Here is a 20,185-nt window from a genome sequence, read left to right on the forward strand (position 1 = left end):
TTGCCCCTCTATCTGTTTAGATTTATGATGGTTCTGGTTTATTATTGGAGAATAAACAATAGGAATAAAAAGATGAAGAATACTCTCTTTGTCGTCTACGACACCATCTGGGCCATAATCCATGAGCAGCGCCTGAGAGAGACAGCCCGGGATGAGTTCAACATTCACCCTGAGTTGAGATCCGCATAAACACCACCTATTGTCTGAACACTCCGGTCCTCGGGGGGTAGTAAGTGCTGGAGGATGGGCTGTCGCACTGCCACCGTCTCGTGGTTGGACTTGGGCCAGTGACCGGAGGTTTTCTTCACACCTCTGATGCTTCCCTCACCCGTGATGTGGCGCTGTTGACCTCTGCTCCCCAGAACGACAGCATGGGAGCGCCCCAAAGCCTTGTGCTCTGCTTCCCTCTTCTGCCTTGCAGGGCTTCCCCACCTCCCACGAAGCTGGGGTACCACGGGTGATGAGCAAAAGCAGGCAGAGGGCACGTTAAGGAGCTTTGCTATTTTTGCCATCGGATGAGTCATTTTCCTTTGGGCGCTGAGCTGGAAGTTAGGGGAGCAGGTGTCCAGAGCGATAGTGGCCAAGGCCTCTGCAGCTCTGGGAGCACGGGGTCTCCTCCACAGCGGGGCAGGGTCTGAGGACTTCATGTTTCGAGTCTGATGTATTGAGACTGAGAGAGCATCTCCACTGGAACAGGTGACACCGGAAGGGATGGGCTTCCATCCTCTTCTCTCCCCAGGGTCGCATGAAGGAGCAGCCAAGGCACATCTTTCGGTTCTGGATTCTGGTGCCACGGAGGCCTTCCTCATTCTCCTTGTGATGAAAAGGCTGATTAGAACAGCCAGCCAACGAAGGAGCCGGGTTAATACTGTGGGTGTGGCCAAGATCTTGGGAGGAAGGAAGTTGGGAGATAAGGACAGCCAGGTTTGTATCTGCCACCCGAGCACAAACTGTTCCGGAAAGTTCAGCAAGAGGCGACAAGTCCTGGGGCCCAGAATCAGAGGAGAAAAGCCACGAGTTGGGGTGAAGTTCTGAGGATTCTTGCTCCCAAACTAGAGAGACGCAAGCTCAGCGGTCAGAACTGGTGTCACACATGTTAGGGCTCCTTATCCTTCTGGTGGCATCTCCTTGACGCTGTCGCACTCTCCCCGAGAGGACCCAGTTACAGTGAGAGTCAACCATGAGCCCCATTGTCCGCGCTGCTGTCCTCAATGTCCAACTCTCTCAACCGAGTCCATGTCTAAAGCAGAGGCTGCATATTGGTGGCGTGTACATTGTAGAAACATTTTATTGGCCTGCCCTGTGTTGACTGACCATGTTTTTCACTTTCATTTTTAAAAATTTGAGCTGATTGGTTACATTTAGAAATCTACATTACTTCTCTTGAAAATGGGAATGTCTGGTTGTACGGGGCCGGCAATCTCCCTGGGAACAACCACTGGGGGCTGAGCAGCAGCCGGTCCGGCAGGCTGCAGGCACTCCCCGTTCCAGTGCTTGGCCCCAGGGGCACCAATGTGAGGAGTGGGCTGGCTTGTTGAAAGACTAGAGACAGGATTTTATTAAGCGCAGTACTGGCTACTCTCTGCCTGCCCCACGAGCATCCTTGCCATCCCTGGCCTGCTCCAGGAGGCTGACCTCTCCTCCCACTGGGTTTGGGACTGGAGGGCAAAAAGAGACTGTGGAGGGTCTGTCTTCCTCTTGCTCCTTAACCTCCTGCATCTGGCAGTGGCTTCATTCTTTGGGCACAGCTTCTGTCAGGACAGCTACCCACCCAGGTTCCAGCATCGCTGGTCCCTCCCCTGGCGTCTACAGGTGGTGATGGTTCCCTTCTTGCTCACTTCCTAGATGTCTAGATGCTTCTCCCTCCTCCTTTGAAAAATACATCACAGTGTTATTGAGATATAATTCACGTACCACACGATTCACCCATTTGAAGGGTTCAGTGGTTTGGGGGACATTCACAGAGTTGTGCAGCCATTGCCACAGTCAATTTTAGAACATTTTCTTCGGCTCCTAAAAGAAACCCTGCACCCATTAGCAGTCAGTAGCATTTCCCCAGTCCCTCCAGCTGTAGATAACCACTGATCCACTTTTTGTCTCTACAGATTGGCCTATTCTGGAAATTTCGTACAATGGAAACCTACAACATTTCACCCTCCCTTTGGTATCCTGTAACCCTGCCCACCCAGTGTAAATAGTCCCTTTTTGGTTAAACCCTTTACACCCAGCGTAAAACTCTTCTGTCAAACCCTTTTGCGTGAGCCACGTTTCCTGACTGGGACTCCAGCTTGCTTGCCAATTGGATGAGAAGAGAAAGAGAATGGGAGGAGATGGGTGCAAAATCAAGTTCCCAGTCTGGCCTTTGGTGGGGGGCCTGCATTTGCAGAGAGAGATAAGCAGGAGCAGAGCTCTCTGGGGTGAGGAGACCAGGCTGCTGGCTCGGACAGAGTCTGATTTGCTGCATGGTGTCAGGGAGAGTGTCCACCAGGCAGCTGGACAAGGATGCTGCAGTCCAGGGACATGGGTGTAGCCGTCAGAGGCAAAGATCTTCCCAGGAGCAGAGAGAAACCCCAGCAGCGCCCCATTCTTTCTCTGTGCTCCTGGACCATGTGAGGACATACACGCAGTGTCCCCACAGAGCCTCTTCGAGGCCCGCACCTCCACCTCCCTCACTCCCCACACTGCCTTTCTCTGCGCCTCCAGAAACTCTCTCAGTGCCCTTGAACTTTCCCCATTTCCTGGGCCATTCCAGTCTTGTCGCCCCATTGCATTCTGCACAACCAAGGCCAGCTCTGGACTCCCAGGCAGCAGAATCGAGTCTACAGAAAGAGGTGAAGACGCAAATCGGGTGGATAAAGCCGCCGGTGTATTAACTGCTTTTCCCGTCGAGTGTGGGGTTGAAAGAAGGTTGCAGATGAACCCCTAGGAAAATCCAACATTTAACAGACACGTGGAAGAAGACAAGTCCACAAGGGATGGTGACAAAGACAAACAAGAGCAACAGGAAGAAATTTAGGAAGGAACATTTTCATGGAATCAAGAGAAGCATCTTTCTGGGTGGGTGCAGTTACTTATGTGGGTGTAGAGGAAGACAGCTGCATTCACTGGACTGATCAGCTGGGAAGTTGCGGGAAACCAGCAAGGGCGGTTTCCCTGCTGGAGTCAGGTTGGTAAATTTTAATTCTCTACGAGGAGTGGGGGCCGGGAGTCGAATTTCAGCTTTTTGAAGTATGAAGGGAAAGTGAGGAAGTAGAAACAGGAAGTGTGACTTATCTTTCGAGAAGTTTGATGGTAAAGGCAGCAGAGTGGGGAAGGCAGAGTCTAAAGATTTTTTTTTTTTTGAGGAAGATTCTCCCTGAGCTAACATCTGCCGCCAATCCTCCTCTTTTTGCTGAGGAAGACTGGCCCTGAGCTAACATCCGTGCCCATCTTCCTCCACTTTATATGTGGGACGCTGCCATAGCATGGCTTGATAAGTGGTGCCATGTCTGCACCCGGGATCCAAACCAGTGAACCCGGGCGGCTGAAGCAGAACGTGCTCACTTAACCACTGCGCCACCAGGCTGGCCCTAATGTCTAAAGATTTTGAATGTGACGCAATAAAATATATTGATGGTGACGGCACATGTCAGAGGAGAGAAAAACGTTCAGGACAGAGAGAAGAGTAAAAATGAGAAGAAAATGTGAAAAGAGCGTTTTGTTTTCGTGGTCACAGTTGTACAGAGACCGTCTGCCTGCTCCGAGCCTGGTGGGGGCGTCTCTCCAATGACAGCAACAACACATCATAATTTTGATATTTTCTCTAATCTCCTTCTGTGTCTTGAACGTTTTTTCACTCGCTCTTAACTACTTAGCCGCCATGTTTCTTAGGCCACAAGATAAGATTTGAAATCTATTGAAGGCGAATACATCAAGAAGTGCAAGGAGGAAGAAGGAAAATTATAAAAAACAAATACAAAAGATTAGAGTAACTGAAGTCTGGAACCGTTTCACGTGGATACGAAGACCCTTCTAGAGTTCAACGGCTCTAAATGACGTAATTGTCCAAAAATTCATCTCTTAACAAAGGCACTGAACTATCCACACATACAAAAAAGCTAAATTATCTGTTTAGGAATGCAAAAAAAATTTTCACGTACAGTCCTGTGCCGATTAACGATGGGCGTACGTTCTGAAAAATGCGTCGTTACGCGATGGCGTCATTGCGTGAACGTCACAGTGTACTTACACAGACCTCGATGCTACAGCCTGCTACACACCTAGGCTCATGGTGCATCCTATTGCTCCTGGGCTACAAACCTGTACAGCATCTTACTGTGCTGAATACTGCAGGCAACTGTAACCCAATCGTAAGCATTTGTGTATCTAAACATATCTACACATGGAAAAGGTACAGTAAAAATATAGTATGAAAGATAAAAAATGGCGCACCTGTGTACGGCACTTCCTGTGAATGGAGCTCTGGGTGAGTCAGTGAGTGAGTGGTCAGTTAACGTGAAGGCCTGGGGCGTCACTGGACACTGCTGCAGACTTCATAACACTGTGTACTTAGGCTACACTAGATTTGTAAATATATTTATATATAATATTATATATACACATATATATAGAGAGAGGGGCGTTTGCCTTCCCTGGGCTCCCGTGTAATGACAATTTATTCATCATCAGACACTGAGCCGCAACTCTGGGGCAGGCCCTGCTCTGGACCGTAGAAGACACAGGGAGAAAATCTAATTCCTGTCCTGCTGGAGCCCCCCGTTGATGAAGGAGACGGAGATCAAAGCCACAAATAAATGTAAAATGACGTCTAACCTGTGCCCTGGAGAAAATTAAAAGGATGTGATGATTAAAAGGGAGTGTCTGCTTGGCAGCGTAGCCAAGGATTACCGATGAGTATGTGCTTTTGGGAGTTGTCAGAAATAGATGGTTTTTAAGGTACTGAAGGGATTGAGTTAATTTGGGGAGAGAGGCAAGGACGGTGAAGGGGTCTCAGGCCCTCGCTCTGCTATGTGTGCCGGGGAAAGTCTGCTGGAATCTTGATGGGGATGCCCGGCGTCTAATCAGATCTCTTGGAATTTGAACAGAAACCTCGACCACACTGCTCCTTTGAAACTCTAAGACGCTGAAAGTGAGGAGCGCCTTGGCTATGTTCTTATCAAAATGACTTCAGGGATCGTTGTAAAAGGAAAGGAAGCTGTGGCCTTGACGGGGGCAATAAAACAGGAATATTACAGTGGTCATACACACACGCTCCTTTAGCCCTGAGCCCTGCTTCGTTCACATGTTCCAGAACCTCTGCGGGGCCAGCTCATTGTCATCAGTGGGGGTGTCTCACTAGGTATAGATTCCCAACACCCATACCCAGAGCCCCCGAAAACCTCAACAGAGGGTAGATGAAAGGAAATTGGACAAATAGGGCAACCTGCCCTGACACATTTCCAGAAAGAGAAACAAAGGTGGCACATGGATACGCTGGACCACAAACCATCCTTTAGGAGCCGAACAGCCCCAAACCACTGCAGAAATATAATCTATAGACCACACTTAAAAGAAGCTATTCTTAAAAATTGTATTTAGCTTTAAAATTTTATAAGCTGGGGAGATTTTTTTTAAAAAGTGATTCGTTTATCACCTTTCTTACAAGCCCACTTTGGGCGATATGCTTTAATATATTCTAGCCGATGAGAAAAATGTCAACATTATCCTCACATAAAACCACAGGGACACTCACAGTTTCACCTTCAACTTCAGTATTTGATGTCTGATGGATAATGTTTTCCCTTTTTGTCCATGTATCTACTGGATGTCATGGCGCCCGTAGATGAGGGCTGCCCCGCCCAGTCTGACCTGCTGGTCAGCTCCAAGTCCCAAGGCTCTTATAGAATCTTCCTGGCCAGGTTGCTAAGATGCTTTTTCCATTGAAAGCACTGGCTGTGTTGATGGGTCTCAGAGAGTTAAGCTCTGGTCCCTATAAGAACAGTATCTGCCCCGATGCATCTGATTGGGCTGTGTCATTGAGGGGATAACTTCCATCCAGAAGCTCCCTGAAGACAAAGATCACACCCTTCTTGTTTGTTGTGCTTTCCAGGTGCCTGTGTGGTTCCCCAAGGGCGCTCAGTGACAGCTTAAGGAACAAGGAAAACTTGGTCGCGGATGTGACGGCTGGGCCCTGACTGCACCCTCTCCCTCCCTTGGCAATGGGGCTCCTCCTGGATGGGTGACGGATGAGCTGTCAACACCATGGCTCCTTCCCTTGCGTGACTCCTCTCTCCCAGCTTGACTGCTCATTTCAGACTTCCCACAGGGACGGGGTGCCAGACCTAGTGAAACAGAGTGCACCAAGGTCGATCGGAATTTCAGATAAACCATGAATAATTCTTCGTAGAATCTAGTATATAACAGTGATTTCGTATATAGCATAATCTAAATCTAGTGTAATTTAAGAAGTTATCTGTAGTTTCTCTGAAATCCACAGTGACCCAGGTGCCTGTGTTTTATCTGGTGAGCCCGTGTAGAGAGCCTGTTCCATGTACGGCCCGTGTCAGGCGGGGGGCTGAGGGTGGATCCCCGAGGAAAGGGCTGCTCTTTGTTATTTGGTTCCTTGACCCTTTATTAAGGGGGGGCTCAAAGAAAACCCTCGTTCCCTCAGGTGAAACGTGTCCCCCACTGCAAGGGTGACAGACCAGGGCAGGTAGGAGAGACGGCGCCTCCTGCAGAACCACTGGGAGTTGAGGTGAGGGGGTCCTCGCCCTCTCAGGCAGGTTGGCCCTAGGCAGGTGCCTGGGGCTGGGCAGTCCTGAGTCTCTGAGAGTAGGGACAGGTGGCAGAGGGGGACGCCGCATCTCTTCCGAGCATGGAGCAAAGACAGGAGCTCACGGTCCCGCGAGCTGCTTCATCCACAAGGCCGAGTCATGACAAATCCATGCAGTATTTGGAAGGCCCATTGCATTTTTCTGCTCAGGCAGCCATAGTGAACCACCACAGATTGGGGGCTGAAACAGTAGAAATGACGTCTCACTGTGCTGGAGGCTGAAAGTCCAAGATCAAGGTGTCTGTTGGGGAGGTTCTGCTCTGAGGTCTCCTCTCTTGGCTGCAGCTGGCCGTCATTTTGCTGTGTGCTCACAGGCCCTCTTTGTGCAAAGAGAAGAGAGAGAGCTCATGAGAGAGCGCTCAAGTCTCTTCTTACGAAGACACTAATCCTATTGTGTTGGGCCCCACTTTATGACCTCATTCAACCTTACTCACCTCCTCATAGGCCCTACTCCCAAATACAGTCATGTAGGGATTTAGGGCTTCAACAAATGGATTTCGGGGGCACCCAATTCAGTGCATAGCAACTGTCAAGTAGGAGCTTCTGAAAAGTTTCCAGAGCCTGCTCATAAGTCCTATAATATACCCCCTGGCTTGAGAGACAATTTCTCATTGGAGATACAAGACCAAAACATCAAAAATGAATAACAAAACGAAATAGCACAAGGGAGCTGCCTTGAATGTCTTCAGCTCCAGGTTCCGAACTCTATCTTATTGTTAGGATGCTTTAAAATTTGGATTTATCAATCTAGAACAAAGCCTACAAGTCCTTTTTTCTAATTCATTTTACTTTTATTGCCTTGCACTCTCATACTCTGTGTTGAATTTATAGATATCAAATTGCGTTTCTCTTAAAATATTTTATACTTCAGATTTTTAATGAACCCGATGGGCCTTCCTCCTGTAATTCTAAATTAATGAGGTTTGATTATAATTTGCTTTAATTGTGTGTGAAAGTAGATAATTGGGGAAAAGATGATAGGTATCTCGAAGTCAAGACATTTCACCATCATGAGAACTGTCCTGCTGGATCTTATTTCGTCTACGTGGAAGCAGAGTGTGAGAGGGTCCAGCAATATGCTCAAGGTTCGGTCATTCGTGGGTAAATATTCATCTTGTCTCCCGTGCCAGGCGTGCACTGTATGTGGATAAGAGGCAAGCCTGACTCAAAGGGGGGCCTTCAGAGTTCAAGCCTGAGGCTCTTTCTCCCGTTTTCCTTGGGTTTTTAAGCTCCCTACACATTAGACCTCAGCTCTGTCAGCTGCTGCTCTGAATTCTAGAAAAGAGTAAGAAATGCTCTGTGTCTGCCCTCACCATGGGCCACAGTCAAGTAGTCCCCGCTGTTGGGTTTGGCTTTCGGAAGGATCTCTCAGAAACGTTCTGGAGAAGCAGCTTTGCATCAATGGGAGCAGCACTGGACGCTGGGTCCCCAGTGGCCGGAGCAAATGGGCACCATTCCTCTCCTGCGGGTGTCTGTCACCGTTCCTGCAGGAGAGCAATCTTTTTTACTTTTAAAGTAATTTCATTGGGATTATAATGGTTTGTAACATTGTGTAATTTCAGGTGTACATTATTGGTTATCAGTTCCTGAATACACTTCATCATGCTCATCCTCGGTAGTTTGATTTTCATCCATCACCAGAGGCATGTGCCCCATTTGTCCCTTTGGCCCATCCTCCCACCCCCTTGCCCTCTGGTGACCACTGATCTGTTCTCTTTATCCATGTGTTTATCTTCCACATATGAGGAAATCACGCAGGCTTTGTCTTTCTTGCAGGAGAATTATCTTGAGCCACAAATGCTACAGAGCACTGGCCTTCACGCTTCAATTGCACGCTCCTGCACACACAGCACATACATCCTTCAACTTTATTAATTATGAGAAATCAGAAAGGAGAAGAGAAAATATACTTAAGGGTCTATGCTTCTGACATTGCTGAGATGACCGTGAGAGTGTGGGGCCCGAGCACTCCAGCCTCGGCTCTGCGGCTTGGCAGCCGGGTGGCCTCGGCCTCGTGCCTGCCTTCAAGCCTATTTCCTCCGCAGCATGGTTGGAAGTTTAACGGACGGTGGTGTGGCTTCTTAGTTTATATTGATTTCCTTCTTCAAAGCACATCGTTTTAGAGGTTTAAAAACGAAACGATAAAATTAGATTTCTGTATAAAGAAAGAGAAAAAAATTATTAATAGAATTATATTAAATGCCACCAGAGAGACCCTTCCTTAAATGTTGAGCACACACCCCTGTGTGGCCAGCTACTCTGGAATGCACCAGCTACTCTGATAGGAACACCAGAGAAATGCAGACAGGTTCTGCCCGCAAGGACGTCAGTCTAGAAGGAGAAATAGGTCAAGTACGCAAGTTGTAATAATGGATGTTTGCAGAGAAATGCAAGTTATTCCAACAGTTCATAGGATGGGTCAGTGAAGTACGTACCAAATTACAAATTCTGTCTTGTTTTTTGTCTTGTATTGAAGACACGAGTTTATTTTGACATCAGGAAGACTATATAACTACTAAAACCCCAGTGGAGGACAGAGAAGAAAGAGCCTTTACACTCAGAATCAGAGACTGCATCATGGATGAGGTGGTCTGCCAAGCTGGGCCTCCCAGGACGCTGCGATCGAAGCCAGAGGGGACGTGGGGAAAAGCAGACCAAGGAGCGTGCAGGGAGCAGAGAGGAGAAAATCCACAGGGCCAGGCCATCACTGGTCAGTGCTGGCTGGAATGTTATCAATGAGAAAACTCATTTTTATCCGAGTTCGGACTACCTGCTGATGCCCGGGGCACTTGAGCAGATTCAGCCCAGGAAGGATCTTCGGACGGTAGCGGGTTCTGACTCCAAGCAGCTGCCGAGTGTGCGTTCCTTTGTGCACTAAATAGATGCTACAGAGGGGTGAGGACATTAGCGCCTCTGTAACTCTGGGTTTCTAAGTTTCATAGTACAAGTTACTGCCAGGAATTTGAACCGCGTGCTTTCCGAGCACCAAGCATGAAACGTGCTTTGTGAAGAGCCACAGCTTTGCACCTGAAATCTTGAGCTTAATCAGGAGCTCAATTAAGAGGCAAGACAGGTGATAGAGAAATCAATGCAGACGAGGCATCCATATCCACAGTCAGAATGCAGGGGACCAAGAAATTACAGAGACGAGGCTCAGGGAAGTTTTGATCTGCATGTCTGAAATGATGGGCTGGATTTTGATGGAAAGAGAAAAACATAGATTATTTTAAAATAATTGTAATTTGGTGGCTTATCAGCTATTAGCGACTCTTAATAATCATGGTCTTTATGTTGTTACCCAGTATGTCTGATTATTTTCACCACTCTGAGAAACAGGTCTGACAACACTCTCAAAGTGGAAAGTGGTCTGGGAGACGACTAACTGATTTTAGCCTCTTAAAATAGAAATAGGGAGAGAAGAGATTGTAAACTAATTGTTCCTTGCCTTTCCCTCTAAAACTTTTTCAATGAAAACATAAATCTTAAATTAAAAAAGTCAAGTCAGTGTTTACATCTGAAAGATAATCCGATTAGTAAGGAAAACACGGAAAATTGAATTTAATTTTCAATTTTCACTTGGAAAGTTTCTATCAATTTGAAAAGTGATGAAAAGCATCATTAAAAGTAGAAGCAATCGTACGGGCGCAATGTGCTACGAAAACAGGTATGTGCTCGGGTGTTTAATAAATCATCTAAGGAAAATTTGATTTAACAAGTTGAATCTAAAACAAAGGAAAACATTATTAGCAGCGTGTCTCATTCCAGGTTAAAGACTTGATTTTACATTTTAAAAAATGCCCCCTTTTCAAATTATAAATGTAATAAACACATATTATTGAGAATTTGGAAAAATAATGTTGTACGCCAAAACCAAATTACCTGTTAATTTCACCTTCTTGGGCAAACAGTTAATATCTTGTGGATTTTTTTCAATCTTTTTTTCCATGCAATAGAATTAGGGTGATACTGCATATTGGTGATTCTCCATGGAGGGGTATAGATTAGAATCAAGAAGCGGAGCTTTTAATAAATGCAGACACGGGTAATTTTGACACACATCCCTGGTGAAATCATTATTTACAGTGTTGTGTCACCTGCTTTTTTTCTCTTAATGTTGTCTTAAACATTTTCCAAGGTCAATAAATATTTTTCAAAATCACATTTGTTTAAATGGCTGTATCGTTTTCTATCAAATGGGACAAAAACCACAGTTGATTTCTCCCTTCTTCTGTTTTTGAACATTTGGGACCCACTCTATTGTGATTATTAATAAGCTACAACAAATGTCCTATATCCAAAACTTGGCACATTTCTGATTGTTCTTTTGATTCCTAGAACCGGAATAAATGGGTTAAAGCATTTGAAATCGTTAAGCCTCTTGATGAATATTGCCAAAATTCCTTCTAGAAAAGTTGTATAAATTTACATTCGCTCCATCTGTGTTTGAGAGTTTATCAGATCCTTACCAAGAAAGACATAATAAAAAACAAACAAATACAAATTTTTCTATGACCAACTGATTTCTCACTTTTCTTTGCTATATGCTTCTTTAATTTGTAGAATACAAAGAATATTCTATTCTTTGAGTATTATTTGATATGTTGGTTATGTATGTTTAATGAATCTCCAGTTAGTGTCCTTTCCTAACTTTTTCATGGAGGCTATCTGTTACCTATTGATTTTTTTTTTCCTTGAGGAAGATTAGCCCTGAGCTAACATCTTCCAATCCTCCTCTTTTTGCTGAGGAAGTCTGACCCTGAGCTAACATCCGTGCCCATCTTCCTCCACTTTATATGTGGGACACTTACCACAGCATGGCGTGCCAAGCAGTGCCATGTCCACACCCAGGATCCGAACTGGCGAACCCCAGGCCGCGGAGAAGCGGAACGTGCAAACTTAACCGCTGCGCTACCAGGCTGGCCCCCTTGATTTTTAAAATAATAAAATGTTAGGAATTTTAATGCTTTGTGTTTCATGTATAATGTAAATATTTTCTTCCAATTTTTCATTTGCTTTTACTTTTGTGGACTGAGATTCTGACTTCCGGAGATTTTACATTTTTAGGTACAAAATCTGTTACTCTTTTCTTTATAGCTTCTTCCTTTACTTCTTTGTGTTAAAAAAATAGGCTTTCTCCATCAAAAGATCCCATAAATATCTACTGACATTTTCTCTTTTATACCTGACTCCTTGGAGTTATTATATATAGATATATATTATATGTAACTATAATAATATATCATACGTAACTGTTATATAATGTGTTGTATATAGTACTAGTTGTTACCTAGAATGTAGTTATTATCCATAATTTGTAGTTATTATATAATATATATACAATCTCTGCATAGTTATTAATAAAGTGATGCTCTTTCTGAGAAGTTCTTCGTGTAACTGCTGTGCTTTGAGTAGTGAAACTGAGTGAAATGAGCTTTCGGAAGGACGTGGTCCAGGACCTGTCCAGCTTCCTTCACGTCAAGGTGCCTAGTGCAGGCACGTTGAAAGTTCAGGGCAGAGGCCAGCCCGGTTGTGTAGCGGTTAAGTTCACACGCTCTGCTTCAGTGGCATGGGGTTCGCCCGTTGGGATCCTGGGCATGGACCTACACACCACTCATCAAGCCATGCTGAGGCGGCTTCTCACACAGAACTGGAAGGATGTACAACTAGGGTATACAACTATGTACTGGGGCTTTGGGGAGAAAAAAAAGTAGAGGGAGATTAGCATAGATGTTAGTTCAGGGCCAATCTTCCTCACCTAAAAAAAACCCAAAAATTAAGGGCAGGCAAATATTTTGCAAATGTCATTTTTCTTTTAAAGGTTTTAGTTATGAGCAAGGCCTTCTTGAGGTTGGAAGAGTGGGGGAAAATTGGGGTGGGGGTGTAAATTTTGAGCATTAGATGCAAAGCAGTGGAAATGATTTCAAAGAGGGTCATTTTAGCTTTGACTGGAAATCTTCAAGGTGAAAGGTCATTATGATAAATCTCTGCACGACAAGCTGACCTTTCCCAGAAGACCCAGACTCGCTAGGATGCTGACACAGTCCTCCCACGGGGCAGGTGTCGGCCATACTCTATGTGGTTGAAGTTATTGCTAAAGATGACTCTGGGCGCAGGGCACCGGTGGTGCAGGTGGGGTGGTTCTCTGAAAAATTTGCCCCGAATTGTCCTTTGTTATTCAGGAAGACAGGGATTTTCCTTTCTCTCTTTCTTTCGTAAGCCTAAATTATTTGCGTTCCAGGTTAACTAGTGGGTTTGACTTCTCTACTAACTACTAACCATGGGTCCTTGCTGGGGAGTTAGTCGGTGGTGTCCGATCACCTGAATACATTACCTATTCAAAAATTAAATTAAAATGAATATTTTTAAACTTTCAAAGATGAAAGATTAAAAACATTGATTAGAATAATTTCCAAACCTCTCAAGCCAGCGGCTGGTGGAAGGTCCAGCTTTCTGACGTCCCTGCCGACGCTGTGTGCCCCGGACTGGAGATTAGAAGGAAGGAAAACCCCAAGTTATCGCGCAAAATGTTCTGATTTCACAAAACCTTGCTTGAAAATGAAAAGCAAGAAAAGAGTATTAAAGGGAAAAGCCTATTCATTTTAAGATAATTATGGTGTCACATAGAAATATCAAGAAAGTAATTTGGTAGAATTCCCCGCTCCAGACCGCTTTGAAAATATTCTCCATTTTCATAATGCTTGAGTAGTTAAAGAAGCTGATTTTCATTACCGGGTTTTTTGTGAACCTCCAGACTTCTCATTGGATTTAACTCTTACTTTCCATCAACTCTCTTAAAAAGATAAGTTTAATTTAGACAAACAAGAAAGCTCTCCTTTCTGACCCAGAGTTAACATTAAACAATGCATTAATATCTGAACTGTTCTCTTCGTTATGCTTTCAAAGGAAATGTACACTAGGGATTTAAATGAATTATTTCTTTCAAAAGGGTAAAAAATTCCCCCGTGTGTAAAAGGAAAAAATAGGTGAAATTACTGTTTGGTACAGTAGTTTTTATTTGATTTGAAACGGAACATTCTGGGGCATCCTTTTGGATTTACAAAACGTGTCCAAAGGTGAGCTTGTTGAAAAACTAGCTCTTTTTTTCCCCTTTAGGCAAAGATGTCCCCTGGCCTCGGAGAGAGAATAATGCAGCAAATTAATTCACGATTCCTTCCATCCCAGAATATTCTGTGGCTCCTGCAGAGATGGGAACTGTGTGTTCTTGAAAGCAGAACCCCCACATAATTGAATCTTAAGAGTTCACAGCAGGCTGAAAGACCCACCCACTCTCCCTCCTTCCTTCCTTCCTCCCTCCTTCCTTCTTTCTCTCCTTCCCTCCTTCCTTCCTTCTTCTCTTCCTTCCTTCCAGTACTTGTTGAGCGCCTATTGCCTACCAGGCACTGGGTTAATCTCTGAGAATCCAAGACACAGTTTCTGCCTTCAATGAATTTACCATTGGGTGGAGGAGAATCAGACAAATAAACCCGAGAATGTAACTCAGCGTGACAGTCTGGGCTACACCCTGATCCATTTACAGTTGAGAAACTGTCTCTTCAAAATGATCGTCATTTCCCCATTCATTCATTCATGCATGCATACTTGCATTCATTTAGTAGAAACTTCTAGAGGGGTGTGGCAAAGGGAATTTTTCAACAGATGACCAGACCTATCAATTTAGCTCATTCTACGTACGTCTTCCTGGAACTTATCATGGAAGTGACATTCCTTCCCCGGGAGGTGGAGGTGGGTGTCAATATTTCCTTCTTTTGAATCCCTGAGAATCTTGTCACTGTCCTGACCAACGATTTTGGTGGAAGTGAGGCTATGTGAATTTGGGGTTAGGTTGTGGAAAGAAGAAAGCTTCTGTTTGGTTCTCTCTCTCTCTGTCAAGACTGTCACCCTGGGAACCTTGCTGCCATGTTGTGAGGAAGCCCAGGCCACATGAAGAGGCCACGTGTGGCGTTCCAGTCAATAGGCCAGCTGGGCTTCTAGCTGACACTGGTGTCCATCAGCAGACAAGGGAAGAAAGAGTTTCCAGACGATTCCAGCCCCAGACGTCGTGGAGCAGGGACTAGACAGCCCGCTAGGCCCCCTCTGTATTCCTGACCCACAGAAACAAGAGACATAAGAATTATTGTTGCTTTTAAGCCACTACCTTTTGGGATAATCTGTTATACAGCAACAGACCACTAATACAAAAGAATTATAAAAATTTTTAAGTAGTTTACCTGGAATCTTAGATTTTAATTGTTGGTAGAAGGTATACTTGTGAAATAGTTAATGAGCAAGTATATCATGAACTTAAAAAAGAATAATTCTGGGGCTGGCCCGGTGGCACAGTGGTTAGTGTGCACATTCCAGTTTGGTGGCCTGGGGATCGCTGGTTCAGATCGCGGGTGTGGACCTATGCACCACTTGTCAAGCCACGCTGTGGCAGGCATCCCACATATAAAGCAGAGGAAGATGGGCACGAATGTTAGCTCAGGGCCAGTCTTCCTCAGCAAACAGAGGAGGATTGGCAGCAGATGTTAGCTCAGGGCTCATCTTCCTCAAAAAAAAAAAAAGAGAATAATTCAGAAAACACTTGTCTTCAGTGTTCAAAGAAGGGAGGGTAAAGTCAGCCGAACTTTGGAGAAGGAGTATTTTCAAGTGTGATTTTGGAGAACTGGGAATGCACGGCAAGGAGAAATGAATCTGATGAAAGGTTCAAGTATGTGTGACCGAGCTTTCAGAGACTCCCGGTCCTTTTTAGCCAGAGTGAGGCACAAGGAAGGGAACTAATATTTATTCATGACGGTGCTCCACGTGCATTAACTCACCTAACTTTCACAACTCTCCGATGAGGTCAGTCTTTTTACCCCTATTTCACTGATGAAAAAAACTAAAGTTGATAAAATTTTGCTAGTTTTCACAAATGACACAGCTCGTAACATAGCTAGTGTTATAATACGGGTCTGATTGACATAAAAGTTGCTGTTTTTTTAATGTGGTGTGAGATGATAGCAAAACGGGGCTCCACACACAGCCCTTGCCACAAACAAGTTGATAAAATTTTGCTAGTTTTCACAAATGACACAGCTTGTAACATAGCTGCTGAGAGGCTGGGGAAGGAGGCAAGAAGAGGCGGCACCCTTGAGGCCAAGGAAGTGGCCAGAGCTGAGGCCTGGAGGGTTCAGAGAGGAGGGGTGGAAAGGCTGGAAGGTGACTCGAGGACTCAGGTGTCATCTGGATGCAGGGACGACGATATGGCGCGGAAAGTCCCCAGAAGCAGAGGAACGAGTTGGTGGCCTGGGGTGGCCAGGAATTACCAGCCTCTGCACATTCCTGAGCACTGGAGGGACCTGACCAAGTGGCTGTGGCTTTGGGAGGGAGAAGATCCCCAAACAGGCAGAGGGGGCTAGGAGGTAGTGCTGTAAACCGACCTGGATGGGGAGGGGGTGGTGGGAGAGCAAGGGGAGGCGACTTACAAGAACCAACAGAGCGTCAGGCGCAGGATCCCTCCAGTGGGAGTGGACCCCTATTTGGCGCTGTCGGTCCGCTGCAATCACCGTGCTCAGGATGGCGGCAGAGAATGGACTGGGCGTGTTTCCAAAGTGACAATGCAATGATTCTATGCAGCTGAGCACAGATTTTGGGAGCCAGCAGGACAGCCTCGCCCTGGTTAGTGTCGAAGTGGTAAGGGACCTGTCTGTCTGCCACCCGTGGGTCACGAGAGTGCATGGCAGCATCATAAACATAATCCAGACGTGCCCAGGGCTCAGGAACCAGAGATGAAGGACCGTTTGAAAGCAACATGGTTCTAAGGACATCTCAAGCACTGTCACCTGTTCAGACACAGCTGGCTGTGAGGCCAGGGCATTTAGTAAATAGAATTGGGGACAGTCACATTACTCCTGCACGGCCAGACTGACGTGCGTCTGCTTCTCACTGATACGACGTGTCGCTCCTTCACACACTGTGTGCTTTGTTCGTGCTCTATATTCAAGGTGAAGACTGGTTTAGACAAGCAAGCTGGTGTTTCTTCATCCGGGTGTTTCTTGGTCTGTCGATCCAGGCTTTATTGATCAGCACGTGGCAGCAAAGTGGCAGGGGACGAGCCTTCCTTGAGCACGAGGATTTAGGTCCCCGCCGTGTGCCCCGGTGGGCCAGCTGTAGAGAGGCTGGCAGTGGAGGCTTTCTGTCAAGATTCAAATGGCTACGGCAGATGTTTGTCTGTCCAGGGTTGTTCACCTTGCCTTTCTAACTGGAAGAAAGTCTCTTCCAGATCTATGACACCAAGAGGAAAACAGGCAATTACAGGCAGTGGGCAGAAAGTCGTTTCACAGCTGGTGACCCAGTTCCCTTGCATCTGTTTGGGCTGGATATTTTTAAGTTCTGGACCTGAAGCTAAATTTTGCCCATTTCCATTTCCCCAGAAACGCCCGCCCTCCCTTTCCCTGGGTTGGCTCCCTGACTGCCCTTTGCTCTCCAGCACTGGGCACAGAGCGTCCAAACTTGACCCCTCATTCCTTCCCTCCCTCTTCCTGGGGCCAGGGTCCTCAGTGTTCAGATCTGTGCTCTGCTAGAGACCGTGGGATGCCAGGGTTACGTGCTGAGGGGGTGGCCACCGCAGGAGACAGGATGGCACGCCCAGGACCGAGGTCTGCGCTCCCAGGACTGTAGTCCACAGGGTTCACGGATGCAGCAGGTGGATGATGCTCCATGTGTCATGGAGCCCCAGTCTCAAGGCCTGGAACACTCTAAGGCTGATAAACCCCCTACTCCTCACTCGCCTTCAACAAATCTCACTAGTTATCGCGACTCTCTCACTTCTCTAAAGATGACCTTCCATTTTAGAAAATCCTATTCTCTGAATTTCTCAAAAAAGACTTTCCCACTTCATCATAAACAAGAGGGTCTTGTTCTCTATTTGTGGGCCAACCTGGGAACTAAGTACTTGGGAAAAGAAACATGTATGGCTCAGAAGTCATGCATCTAAACATGCAGATGGTTGAGAGGGACAGCAAGAAATTCCAAATCTGTGTAATAATTGTACTCATCCGTCCTATGGCAAGATTGGTCAGCAAATTATAAAATTAACTGATAATGGCTTTACTATTTATTTTTCTGTGTGCCTTCTTCTGTTTGGATGCTGGGAAGTTGCCCAAGTAGAAGCAGCAGAAGAAAGAAGAGAAATAGGACATTTGTTAAAAATACTTGAATTGGAGGGGCCAGCCCGGTGGTGCAGTGGTTAAGTTTGCATGTTCTGCTTCTGTGGCCCAGGGTTCGCTGATCCAGATCCTGGGTGTGGATCTATGCACTGCTTATCAAGCCATGCTGTGGTGGAGTCCCACATATAAAATAGAGGAAGATAGGCATGGGTGTTAGCTCAGGGCCTATCTTCCTCAGCAGAAAAAGAAGAGGATTGGCAGCAGATGTTAGCTCAGGGCTAATCTTCCTCAAGAAGAAAAAAATAGTTGAATTGGATTATCAGACCCTCAGTTAGAAGAAACGGACTAAATTCAGGCCTTTAAAGGGTGAACCAAAGGAGTGAAATAACCAAGTCTGCAATGGACCCTGAAATTCGCCCATCTGAAATGGCGGGGAGGATGAAGTATGGCAACCACTCCCACGTCTGGACAGATGAAAACAAAAGGCCACATGAGCACCACTGAGAACTGGTGCCTGGGAAAACAGCCCAGCGTCTGTGGAGCACGCGCTCAAGCACAGTGTGGGAATAACAGCTAATGCTTATGTAGTGCTTAAGAGGAACCAGACACTTGGTACACATTTTCTCATTTAATCCTCAAAACATTCGAAGATGGAAACCAGGTAAAGGGTTTGTTGATCCGTTCCCTAAAAATGTTGAATATGCTAGGGTGACTAACATAGCCCCAAACTCCATGGGAGATGATGACACAACCTTATCTGGAACATTCTTTGCAGCCTGGTCACGGGCCTGGAGAAGCCTGTCAGGGACGAGGTCCATCAAAGCACAGTAGTGGGAACTCCCAATGACTACAGAACACTCAGTGTACGCAAAGCTCTGGATGGGAACGGGTGCTGGTGGCGGGACAAATGCTTCTCGCCACTCCTGGTTCTTCTAGTTGACGGAAAAGCCACCTGCAGGTTACAAAGGATAGCCCTGGACCATAATAAGTTAACTATGTTCCAGTCAGTTCAGGGTTAGTTGAGTCAGGCTGCTCCCAGCTCCATATGGGATGTGGCCATGGGGTACCATGCCGTCTAGAAGGAGCCATTGGTGAGAATACTGCAACGTGTCCATCGTGGTTGGTAAATAGCAAAATAGTAGCTGTGATAGTGAGAAGATGTCATGATAATATACATTCTAACGTAAACTCATCAGGTCACGCTAATTGTTTTGGACCATTACGCCTACTGCAGATAAATGGGCTTCCTGTTTTGCTGTTTTCTGAGAAACTTTTGGTTTCACTGCTGTGGTGCACTGTATTTCTTGTGTAAGTAGAACTGCAGAATTTATAATAAAATATTACAAACAGACACCACTCTGGGGAAGTGTCAACGCTCCCTTTAAATCTCAAAGACGTGCATTTTCTGAATCTTTGGAGAAGCAAGGAAGAAATAGTGTTAGTAAGATCCGCTGTCTGGAACATCTGATACTGTGTGACTAGCAGACTAGCCTGGAACAGGCGTTGATATTGTGTAAGAGGCACAAAAAAGCTGTATTCCTGGAATTAAAAGCAATTTGATGACTTCAACAAAATATGAGTAACATTGATATCCCTATAAACGCCAGATGCAAATTTGTGATGTTAAAAATTGAATATGTCAATCATCTACATATTTTAGGCAAAGTATAGTCATGTTCTACTAAAGCCTCATCGCTTACCTAGAGAACATTTGCAATAATTAATGAGGAGCAATTTTTAAAAATATCATAATTCAGTTTCATAGAGTAAACATTTAAAATAATAAAAACTTATGAGAATTTGTATTAAACGATGTTGAGAAAGCAAATGAAAAACATTTAGAAAGTCCTATCCTAATCTTTAGTACCACCTACTCAGCAGCTGAAAGTAATCAGGCACTTTAGACATGAAATATTCACTAGAACTTCAAAACAACGATATCACTGATGTGGGTTGATCATTGTCACCTAGATTTTTGATGCTGCTCATTGAAAATACGCATCTATTGAAACGTGAAAACGACTTTCTGAAAAACGTACAAACCAAGGCAGCGAAATTTCAGTCATTATTGGTCATGCTTCATCTCTTCACTTGAGAAAATCATAACCATTTGCTTGAAGTGCAAAATACGGGACTTTGAAGAGGTTTTAATGGTTTGGATGATTTCGTGGGTCTGGAGGAGGCACATGTAGCTGCATATTAATCATCATCAGTGTTTGAGAAA

Source organism: Equus przewalskii, chromosome 32 (assembly GCF_037783145.1).
Source record: "Equus przewalskii isolate Varuska chromosome 32, EquPr2, whole genome shotgun sequence".
Lineage (NCBI taxonomy): Eukaryota > Metazoa > Chordata > Mammalia > Perissodactyla > Equidae > Equus > Equus przewalskii.